We start from the raw sequence: 20,558 nt of genomic DNA, 5'->3' as shown, positions 1-20,558 counted from the left end.
TAAGACAGCCAATTGCTTTGAAGGGTCCTTCATTATGAATCACCTTAGCTAAGGCACAGGCGGCCTATGGCCATGGTTTAAAGGACATGTTTCTAACTGAAGAAAACGTTTTTTGGTTTTCACAGAAATACAATTGCTGATAAAGCTGAGGAGCACACGTCTAAAAATGAGAACACGGCCGTGCCCTCTGGTATTTATTCAGGATGTGCTTTGGTCCCTGCTCTTCTGGCTGGACCCCTCCTTTTGCCTCCCTTCACACAGACGGTCAAGCTCAAAATCTCTGTTTCTTCTCCCTCCCGGTCCCCTGCGTCTCTCCCCCACTGCAGGGAGGTGTACACCATGCATGTGGCGCGTCCCCTCCCTGCCCCCCCCCCCCCGGGGACATCACAGCATGGCTGACCCACGTCCTCTCTCGCCTCTGAGTCACTCCTGTCTCCTCGCGCTTCCCCAGTCTTGAAAACACCACCTCTTCCTTCCTTCCTTCTTACCTTCTGCTGGAAAGCAACTGGCTTTCTTTCCCCTTCCCTTTATTGACATGTTTTATTTATTTGTTCATTTTTTTTTTAATTTCAAGAGCAGAAAACAAACTTGTAAAAACATCAAACAGAACGGAAGCGTACTGAACGTAAAAGCGCCCCATCCGCCCTCTCCCTGCCTCCCTTTCACTCAGCTGTTAACAGCTGGGTGTGCACCTGTATCAGACGTCTATGACATATAAACAAACACATAGCTATTTCTGTGGGATTCCTCAACCCTAACTGGAGCATAGTACACAGCTCTGTAGCTTGCTTTTTTCTTTTTCTTTTCTGTTATTTTAAAAAATCACTTGAAAAATGTAAACAATACAGAAGCATATGTTATGAAATTAAAGTCCCTCTTGTGGTATATTTACCCATAAAGCCAAGCTGTCCTGTCATCACTCTGGGTCACCAAAAACAGTTAAAGAAAGAAGTTCGCCATCCAAAATAATTGTGAAGTAATTTGAATCTTTACTGTAGACTCTTTTTCTCTCTGTAACCCCCTTCCCTCTTTTGACACACACACACACCCCACCGACACAACACACCCCACACACACATACCCACACCCCCCCACACACACACCCCACACACATATACACATACCCACACCCATACACTCACACACCCCACACACATATACACACACACACCCCACACACATATACACACACACCCACCCACCCCCACACACAGAGGAGTGAAGGGCATTCAGGTTCCTAGTTCTGCCACAAACAGTAGGGCAGTGAACAGCCTCACGCAAACACCCCTTTGGGAGCGTGTGAATATTCTGCAGTACATATTCCTAGAGGTGAAAATATTGTATTTGAGTGACGCACATTTAAAATTTTGTTAGAACCTGTCAAATTGCCTCTCCCAAAACAGGTCTACCACTTCGTACTCTTACTAACAGTGAAGGTGAGTATGACTGTGTCTTCACATCCACATTAACATGGTATACGATGAACCTCCTAAAAGCTTTTTCTCTTTGCCAATTTAATTGGTTAAAAACAGGATCCCATTATTTAGTTTGTTTTTTACATATTTGGTAAGAACTGTCAATCAGCCTGTTGTTTGCCTTTCCTTTCATTTGTGGGGACTTTCACTATGAGGATGTATTTAACTCGTCGATAGTCAAATTTGTCAAGATTTGCCTTTGTTTTCTCATTTTCCTTTGTCCTAAAAAAAATCCTTCCTCACGTTAAGATTATTAACACATTTATCTATCTATATCTTTAAACCATTTGGAACTTATTCCTGTGTAAGGAATGACATAAAGATCTATTATTCTCCTAAATGAACTGCCAATCATTCCAACCTATTTATGGAGTAATTCATCCTTTCCCTACTAATTTAAAGTGCAGCCTATATCATACACAAAGTGTGTGCATGTGTGTTGTGTCTATTTATGGACTTCTTTTCCCATCATGCTATATATTTCTGAATAATGCCACCCTATTATCATTACTGTCATTTTGATGACATAGAAAATTCCACTTTATTGTTCTTCTTGGCCGATTTTAGGAAACAATCTGTCAAAGTCCACTTTTAAATTCCCAGAAAGTTTTAGTGAATTCTGAGTAAACAGATTATTTGGAAAAAAGTTCACAAGGGACATTTGAAATCTCCTGTATGTTCCTGGGAATCTAAAAGGCCACATGCACGTGCAGGGCTGTGTTCATGCCAAGGGTTGTGCACATGCCCAGGAAAACCTGAGAAGGCTGTAAGTTTTCACCTCTGGTTGACCTTCAGGCTATGTACAAATAAGAAGTGAGAGCTAAGGCAGAGTTGTCAACTTCTTACGGGAGCTTTGAAGGCATGAGGAGCACACACACAGAGCGAAAGGATGGAAACACATTGGTTCAAGGCACGTTAGCTTTAAAGGCATAAAGCATGACATGCCTTTCCAGAAATCCAACCCAATGACTTTCACTTAAATCTCAACGATCTGAACTAGGGGCTATGGCCATATAATTGTAAAGACATCTGGGAGAGTCAGTGTCTTAGCTGGATGGACACATTCACACTCTACAGGAAACCAGTGTTCTGTGTGTGAGAAGGGCAGGCTGAACATCACGAAGGCTGCTAGCAGTGTCTGCCACAACCTGTCGGGTTTTTACTTCTTGGAATTATCGTGTAGATCAATAAGTAGTTTTTTGAAAAGTCTATGTAGTTTAAGTTAGTGTGCTACAAAGTTTATGAGTCAATGAAAATGAACTTGCTAATAGTATTTTTATTTTCTCAATCACTGCTGTCAAAAGAAGTTTGATAAAGTCTCTCACCATGATTCTGTATTTCACCTGGCAATACAAGGACCTGAGAATGCTTTATTGATAATCATAGCTCACACTTACAAAGCACTTGCCATGTATCAAGCACTGTTCTAAGTGGTTCACATATATTAACTAATTTAAGCATCCCAGTAACCCTATGAGTGATACTATTACTATCCTCATATTAAGAGAAGTAAATAGACATACAGAGGTGTTAATTAACTTGCCTAAAGCAAGGTAATAGGTACCACCAGATAATTAGTACCGAAGTCAGAATTCAAACCAAAGAAATCTGGATTTAGCATCTCTTAATCACGAAGCACCATTCAAATCTGACCACACATCCAGTTGTTCACTATTTTAGTTCTACTCTATTATCCCTACCCCTAAGTTAGACACTACTTTATTTACCTTATACCATCTGTATCTATATTTAGCAATATCTTTGCTCACCATTTCTTCTTGTCCCTCAGACATTCCACCTGAGGTATTTTTTCCACATATTTTTAGTATTTCCTTTAATGAGTGTCTTTTAGAGAAAAACATTCTTAGTTATTAAGTCAGAAAATGTTTTTATTTAACCTTTGTTCTTAAAGATGGTGTCAGTGGGTAGAGAACTGTGGGTAACTTCAGTGTCTCTGAGCACACTGAAAATAATTCACTGGCTCTGATATCATGGTCACTAAAAAATAAGATTTTACTCTCATTGCCATTTCTTCATAGGTAATCTGTCTTTTTTTCTTGGATGCTTTTAAGGTCTTTTGTCTTTCATGTCCTATAGTTTCTCTATGTTGTTTCTAGTTGTGGACTTTTTCCCTTACTTGAAGTTCATTTGGATTCTGATATTTTAGAATTTAAATCTTAGCAATATTTCTGAAAATATCCTAGTCACATATCTTTGAAAATTGTCTCTTTGTATAAGTTAGGACTTATTACTCTTACTTCCTTATTTTCGGTTTTCTATTTTGCATCTCTGTCTTTTTAGATGGTGTTCCAAATAATTCCTTCTGTTCACAATTTTTAAAAAAAATTCAGCTGTGTCTAACCTGCTCTTACAGATTTGTGACAATTCTTTGTCAGTCATATGTATTACAAATACCATCTTCCACTCTTTGGCTTCCATTTTCATTTTCCTAGTGGTGTCTTTGATAGACAGAAGTCCTAATTTTAGTCTAGTAACATTCATCAATCAAGAGACACTGCCAAGCTTTGCAGAGATGATGCTTTCCCTCTCAGTAACCTTGAAGATCAAAGAGAATATGCCTGAGCGCTAGCAGCCTAGCAGCCGCTAGAGGGGGCAGAATGAGTGCAGAGCTCCCAAAAGGGCCGTTCCCAAAGAACTGTCAATATTTGACCTGCCTGACAGCCTGCTGAAAAAGTTCCATTTTCAGAGCATCTCTTTCTTTGATGTGACTTAGAACTCCCTCTGTGAGAACAGCCCTACTGACAGGGTATGTGTCAAAAATATCAGCATTAATTGTTTAACACTGCAGTTGCTTAAGGAAGCGTTACAAGTTGAGGCTAACAAAAGGCTATGAAAAAAAACCTTAAAAGGAAACACTGGACACGTGCTATCCATAGGGTGCTTTCAAAAGTTTCTATATATTCCTGGGAATCTAGAAGACCACAAGCACCACACACAGGGCTGTGTGCATACCTAGAGCTGTGTCTATGCCTAAGAAACAACTGAGAAGACCCTAAGCTCTCAATTCTGGCTGACCTTGAGGGTCTGCACAAGCAAGAAGTGTAGGCTAATGCAGAGCTGTAAGCCACCTGTGGGAACTTGGCAAGCATGCCCCAACACGCACACAGAAGCCCCAGAGAAAGGACGAGAGACTTATTGGTTCAAGACATATAAGGAAATCTTAGTGCAATCATTCGCTGAACACTAAGGTAAGTAGCAGAGATTTCAGTGGCTATATATGACAAAGAATACAGACTTTATAAAATTTGTCTAGGAAAGTCACTGAACAAATAAACAGAAAACAGCAAGAACAACAGCAAGAAACCTTGGGAAGGAGAGAATCATATTTCTAGGGTGGGCACATTATTTATCTAGAATGTACAGTTTTCAGCAAAAAATCACAAGACATAAAAAAAAACAACAACAAAACCCAGGAAGAATATCTTTTCACAAGAGAAAAAAGCACACAAAAGAAACTGTGCACGAGAAAGGGCACATGTTAGATTTACTAGACGAAGACTTAAAGTCATCAATCATGTAGGAAACCATGTTAAAAGATCTAAAGTATGAGAATGACATCTCACAAAATAGAATATGTCAATAAAGAGATATAAATTATTTTTTAAATGAAAATTCTGGAGTCGAAAAGTATAAAAACTGTAATGAAAACTTCACTAGAGGGGCTCAACAGAAGATTTGAACAGGCAGACAAAACAACCAATAGACTAATCGAGATTATCCAGTCTGAAGAACAAAAAGAAAAAGAATAAAGAATAACAAACAGAGCCTCAGAAACCTGTGGGACACCATCCAGCATACACATAAGGGGAGTCCAAGAAAGAAAGAAAAGGAAGGAGAAAAAAGAATATTTGAAGAAACAATGGCCCAAAACATCCTAAGTGATGAAAAACAATCTGCTCACCAAGGAAGCTCAATGAACTCCAAGTAGATCATTTTAAAGAGATCTATACCAAATACATCATAATCAAATTGCTAAAAAGCCAAAGAAAAGGACAGACTGATGAAAGCAGCAAGAGGAAAGCAAACTCATTCTGCACAAGGGATCTCAATGAGGTTAACAGCTAACTTCCCATTAAAAACCATGGTTGCCAGCAGGCAGTGGGGTGACATATTCAAAGTACTAAAAGAAAAACACTGTCAACTAAGATCCTACATCTAGGAAATCTGTCCTTCAAAAATGAAGGAGACGAAAAAATGAGAGGCTTCATCACTATCAGACCTGATCTACAAGAAATACTAAACAGAGTCCTCCAGGCTGAAATGATGGGACAGTAACTAAAATCCAAATGAACAATGAAGAACACCAGAGAAGGTCAATACACAGGTTTTACAAAGATAGTACAAATGTGTCTTCATTTGTAGTTTTTTTCTTCTTTTGGATTTAAGGACAACTGTACAAAGCAACAATTATAAAACTATCTTGTTGGGCTTACGGTGTATAAAGATGTAATTTGTATGACAATAAAAGTATAAAGAAAAGGGAGGGAATGGAATATAAAGAAGGAAAAGTTTAGCAGACTATTTAAATTGCTATTAATCCAAACTAGATTGTTCTAAGTTACAATTTCATTTTAATTGCCAGGGCACCCAATAAAAAAAAAAATCTCAAAAATATATAGTAAAGAAACAATAGATAATTTAAATGGTATGCTAGGAAATTTTATCTAACACAAAAGAAGGCAGTAATGAAGAAATAAAGGGAAAAAGACATGACATAAAGAAAAATTTAAATGACATACAAAAGCCCTAACCTACTAGTAATTATGTTAAATGTAAATGTATTAAACATTCCAATTAAGAAGTAGAAATTGGAAGAATGAATTTTAAAAAGTCCAATTATATGCTGTCTACAAGAGAAGAGCAAGCAATGACACAGAATGGCTATTATCAAAGAAAAGAAACTTGTGCACTGTTGGTGGGAATGTAAATTGGTATAGCCACTAAGGAAAATGGTATGGAGATTCCTCAAGAAATCAAAAATAGAGCTACCATATGATCCAGTAATTTCACTTCTGGGTATTTATCCAAAGGAAATGAAATCACTATTTCAAGGGCATATGTGCCTCAGAGACAGGGCAGATGTGCCTGGAGTGGTCGCTGGAGCTGGATGGTGGTAACACACGAAAAACACGTGGTCCAGATGCCTCTAGTATGGGCTGGGGGACATCTGAACGAGCAGGGGAATGGAAATAGAGAGTGGACACCAGTTTCTTTCTTGTCTCCTCACATTCCTTCCCTGTGGGGACTACCTCTTCCTCTATTTCTGTGATACTAGTGGAATTGCCAATCAACCTCCTCTCTGCACTGTCCCCCTGCCCCACAGAGGTGGGTATGTGACCCAGGCTAGCCCACAAGAGAACACCACTCTGCAGGAATCAGGGAGAGGTATGTAAGCTTGGGCATGCGACCCAAGCAGAGCCTATTGTGGTCCTTTTGTAGGATTGAAATGGATGCTGGAAGGGGTTTCCTTCTTCGCTGCACTTCAAAAACCACTGCTTATACCAATGAGAGATTTGGCAAAGAATACAGCCATCAGGAAAACTGCGAGATAGAGATTGAGATATATTTTGAAAACCTAGCTCCAGACATACGTACATCTGGCAAATCCTAAACTTCGCAGTTATGTAACAATAAATTTAAAAGATTTCCTAGAGTTGTTTGAATCAGGTATGGATTACCTGCAATTGAGTGATTCTTGACTAACACAGAGAAGTCGTTTCTGTTTTTGACCATTTAAAACTATGGTTGGCTGTGACTTGTGGAAACACGAATCTCCAAGGAAGAAGTCAGGGACAGATTAGCCTTGGTCTCCTACTATTTTAGGGAAATGGTTAATAAGAACACAAAGATTTATCTTTGGGAGTATTCAATAAGGTGATGGTTTGATGAGATGATGATAATTAACTAAAATGATGTGCCCAAGAGTACTTCCTTGGAAGTATTCATCTCTCTCCTCTCCTGAATAGAGCCTTATATTATGGGGTTGGGGACCTGGATCTCCAAAAGACTGCAATGATCTCATAGCATCTGTCTCTGAGAAATGAGGAGGATAGGAGACAATGAAACGGGGAGCTGTCTTTGAGGGTAATAAGATTTCCAATCTGTAGCCAGCTGGGGAGGAGCTGAGAAAAGATAGTGGGGCTTTATCCTTCCCATCACTGCTTCATTTAGAATCTCTGCTTCTCATCTGGAATCCCCTCCGGTTATTCATCATTTAACTAATGTGTGAATGCCTCTTCTGTGCAGGCACTCTGCTTAGCACACAGCGGTGCACAGGTAGAAAAGGGCTTTGCCTTTATGGAGTTTCAGCCTAGTGGGGGGAAGACAGACAATTAAACAATTAATTAGGGCTTCCCTGGTGGCGCAGTGGTCGAAAGTCCGCCTGCCGATGCAGGGCACGCAGGTTCGTGCCCTGGTCCGGGAAGATCCCACATGCCGCGGAGTGGCTGGGCCCGTGAGCCATGGCCGCTGAGCCTGCGCATCCAGAGCCTGTGCTCTGCAACCGGAAAGGCCACAACAGCGAGAGGACCGCATACCGCAAAAAAAAAGAAAAGAAAAGAAAAGAAAAGAAAAGAAATACACCACTTCTGATGATGTATCCTTAGGCTCTGGATTGATGCACGCATACCATGTTTCTCTAGAGGATGGTTTCGGACCTGGGGTCCCAGAGTGCTTGCAGTGGGGATGGCCACCTGTTATTAAAATGAAAGCCATCCAGAACTGTTGCCACTGGCATCTGATCTGTGCCCAGAGGAGTCCTCCAGTACGGGATGAGGGGGAGGGAAACCAACATGTGGGATCTTCCCGGACCGGGGCACGAACCCGTGTCCCCTGCATCGGCAGGTGGACTCTCAACCACTGCGCCACCAGGGAAGCCCTCCCCTATTATTAACATCTTGAATTGTTGTGGTGCATTTGCTATGACTGATGAGCCAATGTGGACACATTATTATTAGCTAAATTCTGTAGTTAATATAAAGGTTTACTGTCTGTGTTGGACATTCTGTGGTTTTTGACAACCGTATAATGACGTGTAGCCCCCTTACAGTATCGTTAAGAGTAGTTTCACTGCCCTAAACATCCCCGTGCACTACTTATTCACCCCTCCCACTTCTTCCCCCGACAAGCCTCTGGCAACCACTGACCTTTTTAATGTCTTCATAATTTACCTTTTTCCAGAAGTTGGCATCATACAGTATGTTGTTAAAAGAGGACAAACACAATTCCCCTAGGCCAGCAGCTAGCAGGAGGTAGAGTTTAGTCCAAAACCATATCTGTCTGACTCTGATTCTCTACGTTTTCTGGACCGCATCCTGCCTAACGGTGCTGGCCCGGGACTTGGTCTGTCCACCTTCACCCTGGATGGTGCTCCTAGGGCTTAAATTCTAGCATTTCCTTTCCTTAACAGTCTTTGGAATCTTGGATCCGCTGTTCTTTGAGTCTCAGCAGGGTGGCCTGTCACTCATGATCCCTCTGGACCTGCGTGTGGTCCTAAACTGCCTGATTTCCCTTTATTTATAAATCCAGCCAGTTTTTTCGACATTTTCCCCGAACTTTTTGCTCAGGCTTTGAGCACCATTATTCTTCCCCTGGTTTGCACTGAATCTTTTCTGCCAGCAAGTTGCTTGCTTACGGGCCTTGTCATGGAGGGTCTCCTACAGTTTTACTGAAGACGAAGTCTGCTGGGTGAGGCTGCTAAATGGAGCACAGTGCTGACAATTGTCTTGGTTGAGTTCTACCCATACACCCATCAGGGCCTGGAACACTTGCTCTCAGAATTTACAGATACTAACTCTATGATCCGTCTGCTTGTTGCCCAAGCAGAGCATCTCTACAATCCATTAAGTTCTATTTTATACTGCCAAGAGTAAAAAAAAAAAAAAAATCCCACAATCATATTTCAAGTACTAAGGGATATTCTGCTAAGAATAAAAGGTTTATAAGCTCCAAACAGAAGTGAAATAGCTTGTGGAAAACCAGAAAGGAATGAAAGAGTAGAATTCAGATTCAAATCCAGATCAAGTGCAAAGGCAAAGCTGGTGGTCCTTGAATCACACCAGGCTTCCCTCTGTGAAATCCTATGATGGCAGTGTCAGCGGGTTAAGGAGGCTGTGTGGGATTCAGGAAGAGCCCCAGCACAGCAGACCTCCTTAATGCAACTTGAGAGCATCCTTTCACCAATGAACGGTTGAAACTGAAATTTTGTTTTAAAACAACGTGTATGTAGTCACTGATTATGATACCAAACACTCCAAAGTGCCTTGCAAATACTAGCCCATTGCTATGTGTTCACGAAAACGCTTCTGAAGCTAGTAGCACCCTGCAGTTATATGCTTTATAAATTGCTAGTGTAATTCCAAGAGTATCGCACCCTGTGGCTGATAATGAGGCCCCATCACTGACCAAGGACATTGCGGGGGGAGGGGGGTTGGGTAGGAAGCGTGTAAAGGACTCAAAGGCCGTGGACACCGTGCTATCGTTTTTCCTGCAAAGTTAGAGAGGAGGCTGGCGGGGTTAATCTATGACCTACTTACCTCTCTCATGTCACAGGTTACTGGATCTCTATAGACTGTGGCTTCTGCTTGGTTTTGGGCGCCAAGAGGGAGCCTGTGAGGTGAGCGCGGTAGGAGCCGGTGCTAGTTTCTGCCATCTCGGGGAGAGTAGCTCCGGAAGTAGCCGCGGAGACAGGCCCGCCGGCCAGGTGCTCGTCCTACCGCCAGGGGCACAGGCAGATTCAGGCTTCCGGCCCTTCCGGACAAGGGGGCGAGGATACATTATTTGTTGAAAGTAAGGGAACAGCAATAAAATATTCCAATGACAAAGGAATGAAGGTTTATCATAATTAAAAAAAAAAACCAACCTTGAAGTGCCTCTCCAATCTTCTCATTTTGGGGGAGGCAAACTAGCCGCGAGCGCGGTGTCCGCTCGCCGGGGTCCGCTCGTCGGGGCCTGCGGTCGGGTGGACAGTCCGGCGGCCGCGCCAGTCGGGCCCACGCGGGGGGGCTGCGGGGCCCCGAGGATGCAGGCGGGCTCCCACTGCCCGAGGGATGGCCGCACGCGGGCGGGGCGACCACCAGGGCGTCGGCAGGCGCCGCCCACCCGCGGGGGAATCCCAGGTTAGGGCGCGGGGCGCGCGGAGACGCCGCGCCCCGCCCCCCGCCCCGCCCCCGCCGCCGCCCCGCTCCCGGAGCCGCCGCCGCGCCGTGCTGCCATTGGTGCCAGGCGGTGACGCTGGCGAGCGGGCCGGACGGCGGGGCGCTGGGGGCGGGCGCAGGGAGCGGGGCGCGGCTGATGAAACCGGCTCCCGATCCCTCCCGCCCTCAACACTCCATTCACTCAGCGCCGGCAGGTGTGAGCGGCAGGTCAGCTGCCGGCGGGGCGCGCGGCCACCCGGCGTCCGTTACCCGAGTCTCCCGCTCCGGCTCCCCGCGCGCCGCGCCTCCGCCCGACCGTCCTTCAGTCCCGCCGAGCCTTGGTCGATCGTCCGTCAGTCCAGCCGCGGTCTTGCCTGCATCCCGCCACCCGCCGGCCCGGTGAGTCCCCGTCCTCCGCCGGCGCCGGGGCAGCTGCCCGGGTCCGGGTCACCTTGGGGGGCTGACCCCGGCGACGCAGGGAGGGGCGCGGAGCCCGCGCGGGGAGCCCTGGCATCCTCCGGGTGGGCGCGGGCAGGGCGGACGGGGGTATACGCGGCCGGTGCCCATGAGGCTGTCTCCGCCACGGAGTCCATTTTGGTTCGCTGAAGGCGCGGCGTGGTGCATGATGCAACACCCCGTGAGGAAGCGTGGGCGACCTGGCGCCTCCGGGGTGCTGGCCCAGCGCTCCTTACGGGGCACCGGGCGCCGGGACGCGCGGGTGGTCGCGGGGGCGTGGGGACGGGGAGCGGGCACTGGGCCCGGCAGGCGTCCCGAGACCTTCCCTTACATGGCGCGGAGCGGAGCACGCCGCCCCGCCGCGAGGTCCACGACGTGTTATCGGCCGCGGGTGGAGAGCCCGCCGGGCGGCGGAGGGTGGTCCCGCGGCAGGTGGCCGGCCGAGGACGGCGTCGCGCACCCGCAAGCTGGCCGCGGCGCGCACGTCTCTTCCTCTCTGGAACCCTGCACACTCCCTGGCCCGCCTCCACCTCTCTTCCGGGTCCCCGGAGTTGTTTCGGGGAAGTCCCCCCCGTCGGGGGCTTCCTTGTGACCCAATCTGGCCCGTAGAGGCCGGTGCTCAACGCTTCCAGATGGTTTCGAGCAGGAGGCAGTTCTTCCGGCTTCACCGAGACAACCTATTCTCAGTGTGTTCCTTTCTACGTAGTAGGAAACTTCCCGGGCCAGGCGGGTCCCGCAGTCATTCTAAGACCAGTGTGTACACGGCAGCAGGGCGCTGTAGTACTACTACCTTCCCATTTTCAGTGGCTGTGAGAACCCGAGAGGAGTGGTGCTTGACTTGTGTGATTAGGACAGCCAGACAAGTGCCTTCCGGAAGAAACGGAACACTGCCCAGTACCCGCCCTCAGGCTCTCACGTGTAGAAGTACCCTGGAGTAGGTTTTACTCCAGATTTGTAAACAGAGGAGGGGGTGAGGGTTTCAATCCCAGGTGTATTTCCCTAAATGTGCTCTTAAAACTGTGACCAGGACTGTGTTTTGGCCTCTGGCTGAATTTCCTAATTGTGTTTCATTTGAATTATAATTTACTCGGGATTCATCTTAACGTTTTTTGCCACTTAGGTTTGGTTCCGATAATAGGAAACCGTGATACCTACAAAAATATCCCCTGATATTTTTAGTTGATCTCAGTGGAAATTATTATTTTTATATGCACACACCCTTCTGTTATTAAAACAAAAAGGTCTTGTTTAAGTCACAGTCAGAATAGAAACTTAGGGGACAAAATCAACAATGGATTAAAATAGTTTTTAAAGGTTTAGCATATTAAGATCATGTTTAATTATTACAGGTAAAATTTAAAGAGTGCCAAAGGGGTTTTGACTAAAGAAACAGGATGAGAATTAATAGAGATCAGAAATGTACTCAGTTGTTTAAATCTGGATTGAACCACATGGGTGCTCTTATGCATATAATTATTTGCTTTAAAGGAAGAAAGGCTTGAAAGACGAGATTGCTGACCTCGAGGAGCTTGCATTTTAGGACACACGTTAATTGTATTGGGTTCAGGCTTCCATTCTTTGATGGGCTTAAACACATGTTTAGTGACTGTTCTAGTCTGTCGTTTCTTGTCTACTCAGGCCAGTAAAAATATGTAATTACGTTGGAGGGCCCAGCATTATGTCTTATTAAATTAATCCCTTACATTATTAATTATATATTTGAAGGTATTGGTTTATTAATCCCAGAGAGGAATTTGAAAGAGGAATGAATGTGTCCTTGTTATGGGGAGAAACATTTTCCTCTGACCCTGGAGGTGTCTGGGCCACAGGCATCTTCTGAGATGGCCATCCTTCCACCTGGGGCCGGGTCCTCACTCCAGGTGGGACCTGCGGATGGGCGGGCCGTGGTGCTCTTCTCCAGCCTGGGGCCCTCACCCCTGTCTGCTCCTGTTGCCGGCAGGCTGTTTCTCTCAGAGAAGTGGGGAGTGCTGGGTGGCTGTCAGGGAGTGGAAGGGCCACTTCAGATCCTGGGTGGAGAAGAGATGGGGGACGGGCAGGCGCAGAAGGGGGGAGGCCAGAGCAGAGACTGGTAACTTAAGTCTGGAAAAAAACCCAAGCCCAGCTTATTTCTGCACGAGAGAGTGTGTCCATATGTCGTTTCTGTGTGAGAGAGAGATGGTGGCAGCTTGGTCGGGGTGGACACGGTAGGAATGTGAGCTGATTGAGTTCTGCTCCGTCTGCAGGCTGGTGTCCTTGCTCTGTGGATTTTAAAGGAAGATTCCATGTGAGGCGCGAAAGGCCGGTTGAGGTTCCACGTAGAGCGGAGCCACTGTGCTAGTGAGGTGGGGAAGGCTGAGGAGAGCGTGTCGGGAAGGACTCGGTAAAAGTCACAACCGGCTTTTTCCAGACGCTTCCATCCTCACGGGCCGGGGCTGAGCCGGAGCTGCCTTGTTGCGCCCACGTGCCGCCGCGGCGTGGGGCCTCCTCCCCCTCTGCCCGGCAAGCCTGCGGCCTCCTTGATCTCCCCTGCGCCCTCCAGTGGGCATCTTGGCCGTGGGTTTGTCCCGTGGCCCGCTTGGGGTCTGCAGCCGTGGGGCGCGCCTGCTTTTTCATTCCTGGCCTTCAGGAGGCCTGCCTGCCGGGGGTTTCTTGGGCCGGAGGCCCCCGGCATTGGACCCCAGGCCAAGGTTGTATCTGCCCAAGGTTTTAGGTCTGTTCCAGTCAAGAGAAGAGTAGCAGCTTTGGTGGCAGGTTATGGGCCCCGTGGTAACTTCAGTGGCTTCTCTTTCTCTGTAATCATGTCCCCACCCCCAACTGCAAAGCAGCTTTGACAGCAACTACCCCTGCACTTGTTCAAAGCAAGTCCCAGTTTATCATGGGGGGGGTTAGTGCATTTGCCACCTGTGAATCTGCTAGAAGGACGGGCAGCACGTTGGTAAGAGGATTTGGTGGACTGCTATCTTCATTTGGCTCCGAAGACGTTCCTTCAGGCCTTTGGCCTCGGCAGAGCAGCGGCTGAAGCTGTTTGCTCCACGCATCGGTCAGGATTCGCTCACCCAGGGGACACAGGCTGCAGGAGAGACATCTCTGCACGTTGGGATAGATTCCGGCACGAGGTTCCCTCGTCATGCCACACCTGAGTCTTCCATTTGGCTTTTCCTCTGGTTATTGTCATTAGCACTGGGGACCGCCAGGTGGTAGATTTGGTGGACAAACCACGTCAACTGAGGGTAGAGCTGTGTGGAGTTAGAGGCCAGCTTCAGTGCAGCCTGAGGTCATCGCCCTGAAACGCAGACGCTGCTTCTAGGAGCCGGGGCGGGTGGTCCAGTGCCGGGAACGGCGCCATCCGAGGCGTCTTTGGTGCAGGTTTGCTGCCGTCTCTGTGCAGCCTCCAGTATGTCCTTTGGGCTGTCGGAACCCTGCAGACGTGCTCTTGCCCTGCCTGTAGCTTGGGGAAGCCCACCCTCTCAGCCTCATAATGATGAAGCCAATAAACATGAAGTGCAGAATATTCTTTGAAAGAATAAAGGTCAGTCCATTTAGATTCTTTCACAAAATAAGTTCTTTCCATTGCCAGCCTTCTCTTCTGATAAAGGCAACCAGAAATCAAGCTCCGTTCAGCCTTCAAAGGCTACCAAGAGGCGGATTTATACTGAGGAGGGAGAAAGAATGTCCTTCGTCCCGTAGGACAGCGTGTGTTTCCACACCGTCTCCCTTCTTCCTGAGTCACCTTTCCCCTCTGGAGGCAGTTGTTTCTGAAACATTCTGTCTTCCTGCCGTAGTGCTTTCTTCAGAAGACCCATGCAGATAAGGTTCTTGCCTGTGAGAACAGCCAAGTACTTTGCCGCGTGCAGAGGAGTGGGTCCTGATTCTCCGCACGTGCTGGGCGCACAGGGAGCCCCGCATCGCGGAGACCCGCTCGCCGTGCTGACTCCGGGCGGCCCCCTGCTCTCCCTGACGGGCCACGCCCTGCGGGGACGAAGGAGGTGCCGTGGGCCTCCCCCCGCCCCGGAGTGGGCTCCGCTTACAGGATCAGTGCCACGTTTGAATCCTTTTCCATATTGCCTGCATAATAATTGGCTTCTAGTGCCGACCTTACAGGATTGAGAGGATTTAAATGAGGCAATCATCCCGGTTCCGCACTTAACACAGCTTCCGGCGCATTACCAGGTGCTTCGTATAAACGTTAGCTGTTTTACTGGAAACAAAGCACAGTTCTTTGGTTTTTGGCGTGGAGGAGAAGAAAATCTGTAACAACTTTATTTGCCCTCCCATTTTGCCAAGGTGTCAAAAAGGTCATCCCTTCTCCCTTGGAGTTGTGTCTTGCCTTGCAGTGGGTGGCGTGGCACCGGGGGTGCTGGGGAGGCCAGTCCCCGCAGGTCTCAGATCCACAGCTTTGGGTTTTGTCCCCTCCTCACACCTCTGGGGAGCAGAGCTCACGGTCCCATCCTCAGGGGTGGCCTGCCTGTGTCTGTGTGCACGTGCGTGTGAGTGTGTGCGTCTCTGTGTTTTGGGGGTGTCTGCCCTCGTCCATCCTGACCCCAGACATTTGGTCCAAATTACCCTGAGCGCTTTGGGTTTAAAAACTGGGGCCAAGTCTGTTTCCCACCTTTTTTCATCCCTTCCTTTGAGGGCTGAGGTAGATGCCCCAGTGCATTGGCGTGGGATGGGGGCCCCATCACGGGGGCAGCGGCGAGGGGAAGGGAGCAAACGTCTTACCGGCGTCTCATCACACTGTTGTCACCGTCGTCTTCCTGCCCATGAAGATGCTGGGGGTGACCTTTTAAGGTCGGCTTGGAAATGCTCTCTTCCTCTGTATCTTCTTATCTGCCTACCAAGTACCATTAACCAAGGTCTCTTACACCAAATAGGAAGGAAGGGAGAGGCCCTGGGGCTGAGTAAGATCCAGACTCCAAGCCCTCGTTAGTGCTCACCGTGGGGCTCGCTCCGCACTTTCTTTGTTGTCATTTAATCCTCACAGCCGCCCCCTGAGGTTGGTCCTGCAGTTTGGCTGATGGGGCGATGGAGGCCCTGAGAAGTGACACAAGTTGCCGATGGGCACAGGGGTGGGTCGTAAGTGGCAGAGCTAGGATTTGCACCTGGGGCCTGGCTCCAGGGCCCTAACACCGAGCGTGCTTTGGGCTGTGGGCGTCAGCCTGTGCCTGGGGCTCCGGCCGCTGGCTCTGGGAACCGTGGTCTGGCACGCGTGTGCGTGGGGCCACGCCGGGCCCTGAGATTAGCATACGGACCTGGAGATGCCGGGCTGCCACGCGCCTCTTGGTTCCAAGTAAGTCCTGGAGGTGTGGGAGCCGGCTGTGCCACCACTGGGCGGCAGCCTGCTGTTTCTCTCTAGCTGCCCCGGTTCCTCTGAGCGCAGATCTTTCCTCTCTGAGCCCTGGGCTCCGGGCACAGCTGGAGCTCTGGGGTCCTTGACACAGCTGTGCCGAAGTGTGACAGAGGCTGGGCTGTGTTCCTCCTGGGTCAGTAGTCTGACATTGGCATCGCCGGAGCTGGCTGGACGAGGGGCTTCCTGCCCGGGCCACGGGAGCCCAGCCTCACTGATCTCCATCGGTCGTCTCTGCTCCCCCTCCTCCGCCGCTGGGGGGAGGGCCCTTTGCAGGGGGTCGTCTGATTTGTAGGGAAAAGTGGCTCCCTTCTCAGTTCTCCCTCCTTCTCAAGGCCAGTGGCGGTAGCCGTTCTCCCAGGATCTTCACTTTGCTGACTTCTGTAGTGTCGGGAGGTGGGAAGGGGTCTTCTTTCTTGGAAGGTGCTTCCTTGACGCCCTCAGGAAGCCGGGGCTGGGGGCTGTCTGAGCCGGGGTAGCAGCAGGCACCGTCTACGCTGGAGAGACTGTGTGCTGGCAGGGCCCCCGTGGCCGTGGCCCCATGGGGAGGCCGTGGGTGCTGGCAGGTGGAGTGGGGAAACTCGTGCCCGTCCCTTCCTGCCTCTCTCCTTTCTTCCTTTGCTCTTTCAACTTTTTGTGGATGGCATTTCAAACTTAAAGAGAAGTTGCAGGGGTTACAAGGAGTGCCTCAATTTTCTCAGATTCACTGGTTGTTTACATTTCATTCGTTCTTTCTGTTTATCTGTCAATCAGTTAATCCATCTACACACACGGATGCATTTTTTCCTGAACCATTTGAGAGTAAGTGGAAGACATCATGTCCTTTTATTTACCCTGGCATGCTTCAGTGTGTTTCCTAAGAATAAGGACATTCATTCTCTTACGTGACCACAGTACGACATCAAAATCAGGAAATTTAACATTTGTGACATCATCAAGTCCACAGTCCATATTCAACTTCCAGTTGTCCAAATAATGTCCTTTACATATGCATGTAGGTAGTTGGTTTTTTGTTTTTCGTTTTCTTGGGTTTTTTTTTTGTTTTCAGGATAGGCTCTTTCAATGGAACTGTGGTCTAATTTTCTACCTTATAAGCCTCTTTAAGAAAAAAAATGTTCCTAAAAGTTAGAATGTGTATTGTGAAAAATTTGGAAACTACAGAAAAGTAAAATAAAGAGAAAATAAACAGCGTCCACAATTCCGGCAGAGAGGCTGAGCGCCCGGCCAGGGTAGAGGGCTTGCAGGAAGGTGCTTGGTCAGAAGACTTCAGCTCAGGGTGACGTGGTCCCGCAGACCTGCACCCTGAACACACAGGGTGGGGGCCCGGAGCAAGGCCTCGGGCTGCCGGAGCAGCAGGCGCCCTGTCTGGAGCGGATGCCTTTCAAGCCCCTGCCCACCACCTGGCCGTTTGCCCACCTGAGCAGGCAAACATAACCCCCTCGGGGTGGGGAAGGGTGGAGATGATTATTAAATCCCCAGAACTTGTTCAAGCCTTGAAAAGAAACGTGGCAGGCCCTCTCTTGTCTCCTGTGTAGCCCTGGCTTCCCAGACTAAGCAGAGGGTAGGGATGGGCAGGGGCCCTGATTGAGAGGAATGGTCCTGGCCTCCTGGCCTGTAGCTTGCGGTTATTTCATAGGGTTGTTGAGCCTCCCGGCCTCCACGAGCGGGCCAGGGGAGCAATAAGAGGAGAGATTCTAAATGGTGAAGTGTGTTCTGTGCTAGCCCAGAAGTTCCTGGGGGAAGGTTCCAGACTGTTGGGTGAGGTGTGGATCTTGCTTCTTTCTGTGTTTCGTTTATCAAAGCCGTCCCCTTTGTCATCACCAGCAGTACCCCCGAGACTCCGCTCTTTCCCCGGCCCTGGAAGGGACCCTCGCTGGGTGGGGCTGGTTTCTAGAAGGGTTTCGTTCTTAGAACCCGGCTCCCCATGGTTCGTACCTCAGTTTCCCTGAGCTGTGAAACCTACACTGTGTGTGAACAGGGCCTCTGAAAGCCATGATCAAAAGCCCCAAGTATTTTTCCATGTTTGTTTTCTCTTCTCTCGCACCAGACCCTCTCCTTGGAGGAGGTGGCCTGGAGAGGGACTGCGGTGGGCAGCCACCCAGACTCTGCACACCCCGCTGGGGCCACGGAACTCCTAACCTGGACGGGCCAGCACCGGAGGCTGCTCTTCAAAGAAACCCTTTGAAGTGCAAACATTTCCTTTCCTGAAAAGAAGGGAAATTGAAATGAAAACGTATTGTTCTGTGCAGACAATGTTCTCTTGGATCAAAGAGGGAGTGGGGTTTATAAAAGAGGGAGATTCACAAGTTAGGCCTTAACGTGGCACACGGGGAAGCCGTGACCGTGTACATGTCCACTGCCCGGGGTCCGTGATCGGTAAGGTTGTATCTTCCCTTTTTTTCCCCCTTAAGGTCCTAAATCTGGATCTAACGTGCTGTGTTTAACTGTGTCTCTCTCGTTTGTGTTTTTATCCTGTGGTCAGCATTTAGAAATGTCCTTTGGTAAATTATGACACCATCCATGATGGAATACCACGTAGCCAATAAAAGTGATGTTTTCAAGGAACATTTGATCTTAAGGGAAAAACTTTACTGTTAAAAGTGAAAAAAATCTGGATGCAATTTTCCATAATCAGTGTTCTCTTAATGAGATACATGTATTTGTACAGAAAGAAAACACTGAAAATCAGGCTCTGTTTTGTTCACTGCTAGGTGTGTAGCACCTGAACTAGTGCTCAGCAAATATTCGTTGTATGAATTATTTTTATAATTAGTGAAACAGCAGTATAGTTTAAAGGCGGGGTGTCTTTGAGCTAAGTAGTAACATTTTGGCAAGTGGAAAGAACAATAAATTATTTTGAATTTCTGTTGTAATTCTGTCCTGGCATCTCGATTTGGCGTTTATTTTGGAGGGTTTTGGCTACAAACATGTACCACATTTTGTACTTTGATACACATCACCCTATGAATGAGTGACTGTGACGTTTCTACTTTTGGAGTAATCGGGTCTTGTTGAAATTAGGGTATTGGGATAAGTTTTTCCTGGGTTGGCTGCTAGGCTCCTTCACAGATGGGGTAAGGAGACAACTTCTCAGGTGCTCTGTGGCTGATGTACCATTTCACCGGTTTGACCTGTCCTGTTGTTGAGAATTTTGCCTGATTTGCCAGGGAAAGTTCTCATTTTCCTAGTATCAGTACTACCAAGATATACTAGTAGGCCGTACATCGTCCTGTTTCTGATTCAGAAGGTCCTTTAGTAACACAGCATCTCAGGTTGGCTTTGAGGATGGCCCTGGTCTCAGTGATTGCGTGTCACAGCTGCCCGTGCTTCCCCCTGGTGAGATCGTTTCGTTCCTCCTTCAGAAGGACACAGGCACTTAGGTTTCAGAGCCCGATCTGCACAGGGTTCTGGAAGCACCTTGGGGAGGCTTCCTTTAGGCTGGGGTAGGGCTTGCTGGGGCCCACACCCCGGTTCTCCCGAGGGGTGGCGGCTGTCAGCTTCTTTGGCTGGCAGTCCTGCAAGAGGAAAATAAACTGAAACGCTGCTCAGGTGCACACAGAGGGAAGTATGTATTTATGTACAGATTAAAATGAAGCTTCCCACCAAACAGTACTCATTCTCGTACTTGCGCTGCACTCTGATAATTTTTACTCTTTTCTATTGCATCGCGAAGAATCCTGGTGGCGACTTGCAGTTTGCAGACACTGCTGGGCGTGGGCGTGCTGGCCTCCATGCCCACCCTCCCCTCCTCTGTGGTGTCCTGAGTTTTACACTCACTGGACTAGGGCCTGGGAGGAATTCTCTGTCCACACCGATTTAGACAACGACAGTCAGAGGGTAGAGGTTTTTTCTTTTTGTGGTGATTTAAGGGTTTCTGACCGAAGTGGACATCATTATCTATGATGATTCCCTAGAAGGCAAATAGGGACACAAGGCAAGACCTGTGTGAATTCCCAGTGTGGGTTGCTGCTGATGCAAACCCGGGTAGCTCTGTCCTAAACTGACCTCACACGCTGGTGTTTTGAAGGTGGCCTGGTCAGGCTGTGTGTTTTTTTTCAGGGATGGCCCAAACAGTTGTTAATTTCAGCACTTTGACCTTTTTTTGTGTGTTTACTTTTTTCAGTGTAA

General features: G+C 48.1%; 1 protein-coding gene and 1 long non-coding RNA gene across 2 annotated transcripts in view; one reads left to right on the top strand and one right to left on the bottom strand.

Annotated features, from left to right (window-relative positions):
* The window catches only part of LOC116743005, a 95,814-nt gene extending 85,287 nt beyond the window's left edge, over positions 1–10,527 (bottom strand). The window contains exons 1-2 of the long non-coding RNA XR_004346650.1: positions 10,357–10,527; positions 10,031–10,244 (exon numbers count right to left, since the gene is read on the bottom strand). This is a non-coding gene — a long non-coding RNA (uncharacterized LOC116743005). The remainder of the gene's footprint in view (positions 1–10,030; positions 10,245–10,356) is intronic.
* Positions 10,528–10,781: 254 nt separating this feature from the next.
* The window catches only part of SLC7A1 (solute carrier family 7 member 1), a 64,482-nt gene continuing 54,705 nt past the window's right edge, over positions 10,782–20,558 (top strand). The window contains exon 1 of the mRNA XM_032611039.1: positions 10,782–11,029. The gene's annotated coding sequence lies outside the window, so the exon portion shown is untranslated. The remainder of the gene's footprint in view (positions 11,030–20,558) is intronic.

This window comes from Phocoena sinus, chromosome 18 (assembly GCF_008692025.1).
Source record: "Phocoena sinus isolate mPhoSin1 chromosome 18, mPhoSin1.pri, whole genome shotgun sequence".
Lineage (NCBI taxonomy): Eukaryota > Metazoa > Chordata > Mammalia > Artiodactyla > Phocoenidae > Phocoena > Phocoena sinus.
Note: the sequence above shows the minus strand (reverse complement) of the source record. Positions and strands in the feature narration are given on the sequence as shown.